Genomic DNA, 9,053 nt, shown 5'->3' on the forward strand with positions numbered 1-9,053 from the left:
TATCACTTAAGGCAGTGATTCCCAGCTTTTTTGGGGTGGGTTTTATTTTATTGTTTATCTGACTTCCCAAGATTTTGTCTGTCTTCTGAAAGTAGAGTGGTACACACAAATATGTGAGGACATATGTGTGCACACACACACAGACCAGGATATTTTTGTGATCGTAAGAAAACCATCTCAAGGAACTAATTTGTTCAGCTCCGTAGCTAGTTGGTAGAGATGTATAGGAGTAACTTCTTAGCCGTGGGACATAGCTGTCAGTGCAGGGAGGGATAAGCCTATTGGAAATTGTCTCATGTACAAAAGCCTTGGCACCAGGTAGTCCTAAATTGGGTTTTGATGTCCACATTCTTCCTAATCACAAAACTGATTTTGAACATTTATTATGTGATAACTTTCTTTTAAAAATATGCATTTTGCCAAAGCCTAAAATTTCCTATAAACCACAAAGCCCTGGCTTTGAGAAGTTTTCCAATTATTGTGTAGTTTATACAGAAATTCCTTACTTTGTCATGAAGAGCTTGGTTAAGAATTTTGTGACATCACAAGCTATAGCTGGAAATAGCCTTAGATGTCTCAAAACCAAGTTATGAAATCTCCGCCTAGGAGCTGGGGAGGAGGGCAATAATTCTGAGGAGCTATGTATAAGTTTTTCACTCCTCTTCAGAAATTGGGTGCCCTAGTTTTTTTGTATAGCTCCGGAGAATAGGGTGGGAGTGTTGGGTCTTAGCTACTCCAGCTATTGAAGAAGACAAGGCCAAAGGCACCTACACTCTCCCTTGCCACAGGCTTCTAAGTAGTTCTTAAACTTTCTACATTCATTCTGCTTACATTTACTGGGTGCCAGGCATCATTCTAGTCACTGAACTACAACCAAAAAAAAAAAAACACCCAAAACAAAAATTTCCTGTCCCCCTGGTAATTTAAATTCCAATGATGAAAGAAAGATAATAAACATGAAATAAGTTAGATATATGTTTGAAGAAAATAAACATAGGGTGTTGAGGGTTAGGAGTTCCAGAGAAGGTGGAGTAGAGGGGCGAGCTGCAGTTCTCTGTAGGCAGGGCAGAGTGCATCTCCTTAAGAAGGTGAGTAAGCTGTGTGGATGTCTGGGAGGAGACAATGCTAGGAAGAGAGACCAACTCTTGCAAAGCCTGGGGTGAGAGGAGCATGTCTGGTGAGCTGAAGGGATAGCAGAGAGTGAGGGAGCAGGTAGGTGGCAAGGATGCTAGAGAAGTAAAGGGAAGAGAAGCCGAGATTGTCTCGGGTTTTACAGACCAATATAAGAATGTTTCTTTTTTTCCTCCGAGTTAAATGGTAAACCCTTAGTAGCTTAGAAAAAAAACAAACAAACTAAAAAATGGAAACATAAAACTAAAATAGTATGGTCAACCCGTGTACCCATTACTCAGCTTCAACAATTATCATGTGGCCAGTCATGCTTCATCATGCCCGTCCTCCCTCCCTTCCCCTGAACCCGCAAGCACAGTTCATTGTTGAAGCAAAGGCCAAGCAGTGTATTTGAAACTCAGAACTCATTCCATAGTTTGAATTTTGTTTCTTTTGAAGTTTTCTCTTGTGGCATCCTTCTTTCAACTCTTGTTATTCCCCCTTGCCTTTGCTCCCAGGAGCTGTCTTCCTTCCTCCTCTTGCTTCCAACCTCAGTTCTCCACTCAGACTCATCCTAGTATCTCCACTCCGCTCCCATTCCCTAAACATTCAGTATTAAATAACAGACACCCCCAAGCGGCTGACAGCTGACTCATGTCTCCACTTCCCCTTTGTCTGCTTTCCTCTGTCTCAAACACTTGCTCCAGCTAACCCAATCCCATAGCTTCTGGGTGTTCAAAATCTGCACGGGTGGCTTTCCTCTGACTGACTGTTTCATCAGAGTGTATCCCTTGAACTCTTAGAACCACCTTATCTGGGGTTACTTTCAAAGACAATCCCAGAAGCCATCATTACCCAGCTTCATCTACTGAGTTCTAGGACTTGATGGTGGCTGGATTCTGGGACTGGCTTGGTTTAAGGTAGAGCTACCCCTTCCTTAAGATCTGAGTGGAATGGTGGGTAGTGGAGCAGCCACTGGCTGGCTTCTGTTTTCTCATTTCCCATTCCCTGCTTTAGAAATGATGCTTTAAAAGCATTCCTGTTTGCACGAAGGGTTCCATTTATGCTTGATTACCATGCAGTATGATAAAATTGTATATAACATTAAGTATGTCATTTACTGTTATAAATTTCATTTAATTTCAATACTAAGTTATGTTCCTAAACACAGTCTAGTTTGCCATATCTGTATCTACATTATTGCTTACAACTAAAAAAATTAGAACTTTTGCTCACCAACTATTTATGTAGCAATCTGCTCTAGGATCATTTGTAAAATTAACAGTAGATCTTTTGCCCCCTTTTTGAAAATTAGAGAATTTGCTCATCTGAAGGACTACGTAACACGGTTTTGATATTGCATTTGCAGTTTCTTTTATTTGTAAGTCCCACGGGATATAGTTCTCTGGGTCTGGTATTACAGACTCACTGAAAACCTAGGTTTTCTTTTCCTATCTTTTCCCTTATTTTAGACTTCAGTTTCCTCTCAACTACATTTGTTCTAGCATTTTCAAGTTGAAGGTAATTCTCAATAGGGAATGTAAAAGCAAAATACTGTTTCAACCCTCAGCTTTCTGTCATTAAAATTTTTTTATTTAAAACTTTTTTTTTTGTAGAGCTGTAGTCTTGCTTTGTTGCCGAGCTTGTCTTGAAGTCCTAACTTCAAGCAGTCTTCCCACCTCAGCCTCTCAAAGTGCTGGGATAACAGGCAGTGAGCCAGGGAGCCACTGTACCCTCTGTCATACTTTTTTTTTTTTTTTTTTTTTTTTTTTTTTTTTAACATCAAGTCATCAACTTCAGGCATAATCTCTTATTTCTTTTTTTTTCACTGACTATACCCCCTTCTCTCACCCCAAATTCCTTAAAATAATGCTTTTCTGGCCTTTGATTTTCTTGTCATTATTTTTCCATGTTCAGGCTATTCTTAGTGGTTTTGCTTATGAAGGGACTGTTTGTTGCTTGTTTATATTGTCATGGAATGTTACAGAATTCATTGCTGGTTTCCATCTGCAGCTATACTCCTGCTTTTTATTGTATCATCGTATTTTATTTTATGGTCATATTTTCCATTTGAAAACCTCCCTCCTCACTCCCCTTTTCATCCATAGTTTGATATCTTTCTTTTAAAGTCTATGACCATGAGCTTATTTTTGGCATTTTTCTGTGCTCCTTGAAATATGGTTTTCTAAAGCCAGGGCCTATGCCTGAGCCACATTTCTTACTCACCTATTGTGAAATTTGCAATTGTTTGCTAACTGATATTTTCTATAAAAAATCCCTTCTTCTTTGATTTTCTGAAAGGTGGTTATTAGCAAGGCAATTAAAAATCACATTGGACATTCTGATTTTTAGCAGAGTGGGGCCTGTATCTGACTTGTGGAGAATTGAAACCCTCTATGTCATCATGTCAATTTTTTGTTCATTTTAGAAAAGTATCAGCCACCTCTTCTAGCTGGCTGGGTGGTGCTGCCGTACCTGCATATGGCAGTATTCGTTCTGACTTTTTTGTTCTGTTTTGTTTCTGATCACCCCAAGGGCCTGGTGGTTTAATGTTCACTTTGTCAACTCGCGAGAAATTAACTTGGGATCCCTGAGAACTCAATAGATTCTTAATTTTTTGTTTTTTATTTGGCTTTTTACTAATTTCTGCCAGCAAAACAGTAAGAAGGAAAGAATAGTTCATTTAGGAGGAGAAGCAGACCTATATAACAGCATTTTTTTTTCTTTTTTAAAATAAAGACAAAGTTATGGTCTCATTGAGAGACAATGTTATTCTTCCAATGAAGCAAAGATAGCAATCACCTTCTTTTTAAATTTGCAATGAAGTTTGCTTCAGAGTATAAGAAAAGGGCTCCTGAGAAGCCCTTATTCTTAGTTCTCTGTTTTTAAAAAATCTAATCTTGGGAGAGATTGGTAGGAGCTGTGGGCGGAATATGTAGGGATCAAAAAGGGAAGGGGAAAAAAGACACAAAGGAGCTTGTTCTGATCCTTTGTAGGATTATTGCTGTGGCCTCCTGATCTACAGGACTTAGATAAGAAGACAGGTGAAAGAGGCAGTGTTAAGGGGGTGAAGTGGGCTGTGGGGTTGTGCTGACTGGGTTTTCATACCTAAGTTGACATTTACTTAGCTCTGTGACCTTTGGCCAGTTACATATTCTCTGTCAAGACTGAGAATCTTCATTTGTAAAGTGAGGATAATAATATGACTCAGAATATGAGCTGATTAAGTGTGGTAATCTATGTAAAACATGCAGCACAGGGTAGGGATCATAAAAGTCAACTCTATTCAGCACTTCAAGCTCAGCGCACACAATGTAGAATTTAATAACATAGGCAGTTCTCCAGCTAAATTGGAGCTCCTTGGAAGACAGGAATAGCATCTAATGCCTCTCTTTTTGTAGAGCTGGGCAAAGAAGCTTAATAAATATGGACTGATTCGAGGTCAGCTCCATACAATGTGTGGCCATGCAGCCCGAAAAAAGAGAAAAGGATGAGGATCTCTGGTGTGAGCTGGGGTATCCTTGAAAGTAACCCATGAGTGCTCCAACCTGAGAACGATTTGATTTTGGGTCACAGGATAACTTCCTTTGGCTGTATGGATATTTGTATTTACATATCTATTTAAAAACCTGCTTTAAAAAAAAAATTCATACCACCAGTAGGTACAAATCACCTCCAGTTCTTATTAGAACACTGCAGCAGTAATTGAGGCCCTGACAGTGTCCCCCAAGCACCATTAAATTCTGCAAGACTGTTAAAGAACCAAGTAAAGCTCCAGCCATCCCTGCGCTCTTGGCATTCGGTGTATTTGATTTACTTTCTAATTCTTTAAAAGTTAGGCTTCAGTTTCGATAGGGTAACTTTTAAGTGGAGTGGGCAGTTAACCAAAGTAGTCAGTTTCCCACAATTCTGGACAAATAGGGCTTTATTGTCACTGGAGGTATTTCCATTTGGTTTTATTAGGATTATTATTTTTTAGTGCAGATAGGAGGGTTTAAGTAACATTTTTTTAGAAAACCAGGCAGTGCAAAAAGAAGTGCAGTTTTTGTCTCAAAGTCTATATGGCTGTTTACAAGAGTGAGCATGAGAATGAGGTGGTGAGAGGCAGGCTCTGAGGGCTGCTGAATGGACCATCCCCTCCTGGCCCAAGTTTGGCAGGAGAATGGAGAAGAGGGACTTCTGAGCATAAAACTGAAGTTTCTAGTCAGAGAGACAGAGCAAGTGATAAATCAAGTGGAGCAGAAAGAACAGAGAATGGAAGCGTTCATCATAATATGTGCAGATCCGCTAGAGGGCATGGCAGCCTCAGGCCAGTGTGCGTTTGTAGTTATTTTATGAACGTGACTCATGCTCATTATTGTCAGTATCCGGTAGGTGGTCAGAATTTACAATGGTGACCGTGCCTGGTTGTGAGGGGCCATGTGGGACCTGGATCTACATAAGCCAAAGACTATAGGTTTTCACATTTAATTCTAAGAACAAACCTTTGAGGAAAATGTTATCCCTATTTTACAGATGAGAAATCAAGGCACAGAGAGGTTAGGTGTCTTGACTGAGGACACGTTGTGGATAATAGCAAGGTCAGGGTCTCAACCCAGGTTTGTTTGCTTCTAGAACTAATGCTGTTTTCATCATTCTCACAAAAAGTCCTCCTTATCCAGGGCTTTTTCTGCCTCTTGTATATCTCCAGATGTTGGTTTGCTAGGCTGCTATAACAAAATACCATAATGTGGGTGGCATAAACAGCAGAAATGTATTGTCTTACAGTTCTGGAGGCTACAAGTTGAAAACAAGGCCTCTGAAGGGTGGATTCCTTGTGAGGGCTTAAAGGGAAGGCTCTGCTTCTCTGCAGTCAAATGCTGTACCACTGAGCATACTCCCTCTGCCAATGTTCATCTTCTCTGTGTGTCTGTTCATGTGGCCTTACCCCTGTGTTTCTGTGTTCAGATTTCCCCTTGTTACGAGAATACCAGTCACATTGGATTTGGGCCCATCCCCATGACTTTTTAAAAAACTTGGTTACCTCTGTGAAGTCCCTACTTCCAAATAAGGTCACATTCTGAAATACTGGATTGAGAACGTTGACATATGAATTTTGAGGGGGCACAATTCAACTCATAATACCAAATAAATCCCCTATAGGTCACACACCCCAGCTGCTGTGCTTTAGACACTGTGTTTACATTGAAAAGATTTTTCCCATGGCCCCTTATTGTTTTTGTCCATATTGTTTAATCTGTGAACTAACAGCCTTGAACATAGTCACCTTCAAAGTGGGCCTGCTCACTGGAGTGAGCGTCAGGTCAATAAAGCATTCAGTGGGCTCTAATTTAATTAGCCAAGTTACTGTGGCAGCTGCCTTGTAACTGTGATTCATAGACGGGCAGAGAACAGAGATGGGACTGGCAGAGTTCATTGTTGATTCCAGGCATTGCTGATGCAGCTCCAGGCCCTAGGAACTTTGCTCCTGTTCTGGCAGGAAAACAGAGGGAAGCTGAAGGGGCATTTAGGATTTTCTGTCCTGGATGTGTCTTTTGAAATTTAAGTGGAAAATCGAGTAAAAGTCAAGGCCCTGCAGCTTCAATCCCATCTTTCCTCATCTTGCCATGTATCAACTCAGCTCTCTCATAATTTAAGAGTCCTGAAAATTTCCTTCACTACAAACCATAGCCTGTACACTAGATTTGTCAGCTGCTTCCATCTCACCCATCCAAGCTGGCAGGGTTCCTTCAACCTCTCCCTGCCTCCTGCTTCTAAAACCCAGTCCTAAACTCACCTCTCAGTCCCAGGAGCATTGACTTTATCAATCTTTCACTGTTCTTCCGATAGGAGAACTACTGACCAGTGGCAACTTGGACAAACCATTTAGCCTCTCTGCCCTCAGTGTGGTCACTAATCAAATGGACATAGACATCCCTGGCTTGCTTATCTCTCAGGAAGGTCGTGAAGAAAGAGTAAACCTCACTGGAGCTGTCCCTAACACAAGCTGATGAAAAACCAAAGAAAACTGATTTTGCTTGTATTGTATTTACCATAGGACTGTGATCATTTTGTTGTCCGTTCTGCATGTATGTGTCTGAGTCAGACTGAATTCCAGGAGCGCAGAGCATTTTTTACAAGGTCCAGCCTGCATGGTATGCAAACAGGCATAGAAGACTTGGGATGATTGATGAAAGCCAGTCTTGGAGAATAAAGAAAAGACCAGTGGGTGAAAAGGGGGGTATCAAAGAAGATTACACATGGAGTGACTTATTTTATGTGAATCACAAAGGGTTTACACTTATGCCAGTCATTAGACATTGATTTAAAGTATTAGATAGCTATTATTTAACAAGAGCAGATGTTTAGGAATTTTTTTGTGATCAACCACATGATTAATATTTTTTTTGCTGCTCCTTTGGGTCTTAATTAAAGCAGATGAAAAATGTCTTGTGTGGTTGATATTGACACCACTGACTGTGGGGATTTGTTCTCATAGTCCATATTCAGCTGAGTATTTTATAAGCTTAAGTCTTTAAATATAAACATGAAAGGCTCCCAGAGTAAATGGTTTTTAAACAAAGTAAAAAACTGCTTTACAAAATGAGCAATTGTAGGGGGGGGCATTTTAATTTATAGTATTAAATTATAAACTTCATATTTTATCTCTGAGCTAGAAAAATAGTCTAGAAACAATGGATGGTTCTTTGTAGGCTTAGAAATAATTTCCTAGAATACAACTTGGGTCATTTTTTGTCTGAATATTGTGACAAGGAAAGCCTTGTGATCCCTTTCTCCTGGGAATGCACGGTCCCATGTGGGAGGAGAAAGCTGCTTTCCCATTTCTCCCACTCTTTGTTGCTGCCATGGCTGGTGCAGAGACTGCAGTGCAGGGACAGAATGGGGCTTTTTTGTTGTTGTTTTTTAATTTGAGAACTATGATGTAGCATTTACACACCTAGGAAAGTGCTAGGAATAAACATACCTATACAAACAGAAGCCACTAATTCTGGATTTGGGGCATGAGAGGAGAGGTTTCGGGATGGGTTGGTGTTTGAGCTGTATCTTGAAGTACCAGTAATTTTCTAATTAGGGAAACATGAGGGAAGGACATTCTAGACTGAGAGCACAGCCTAAGCTAAGGCATGGAGGTGGGAGTGGGTGTTCGATTTGAGGAATTTTCTAGAGCTTTTTTGTAGTTTGGAACATTGAGTACAGGGAAGAAAGAATGCAATGAAACGTGAGGCCAAGAAGGTAAGTTTGGGATTGGGTCATGAATGCACTGGATAATTAGCCTGAAGAATTTGAATTTGATCCTGCCAGCAATGGGGAAATCAGTGGAGGCTTATGTAAGGAGTAGACTGGCCTGCTCTGACCTGTTTAGGAAGAAAACTTGGTAGCTACATGGGGGATGGGTGGGTGTTGGGGAGAGAAGGGAGGCAGGGAGATTGTTGGCAGTGGGGTAAGGGGTTGGGGATGGAACTTTCTTGAACGTGCAGAAAGGGAGAGGGGAGGAAATTTAAAACTGACTGGCATCTGCACATGTTGATTGATTGAACAAACCTTTACGGAACACTTGCCACATGGCAGGTACTGTGTGCAGTTGAGGTTACAAAGATGAAGAGGACAGGATGTCCGTTCTTGAGAACTTACCACTGACTGAGCCAAACACAGTTAACACTCACCACATCTCATGACATGGTGCATGCTTTTCCAGAGGGGACTATACAGTGCGTAGGTTGCCTCAGGCACTGGGGAAGGTAGAGGGACATTTAACCTGGGTCTTAAAGGATGGTGGTGAGCTGATTATGTCTTTAGGTTGCTTATTAAAAATGGTTGCCATTGCTCTGGGGACAAAGACTGATCTTTGCTTCAGGACTAAAGGCCCTGGTTATTCTGACCAGTTCATTGCCCCAGCCTCTGCTCCACCATCTCTTCTTTGCTGTCCTGCACTGCTTCTTCCA

This window comes from Sapajus apella, unplaced genomic scaffold (assembly GCF_009761245.1).
Source record: "Sapajus apella isolate SASKATOON/1434 unplaced genomic scaffold, GSC_monkey_1.0 scaffold16, whole genome shotgun sequence".
Lineage (NCBI taxonomy): Eukaryota > Metazoa > Chordata > Mammalia > Primates > Cebidae > Sapajus > Sapajus apella.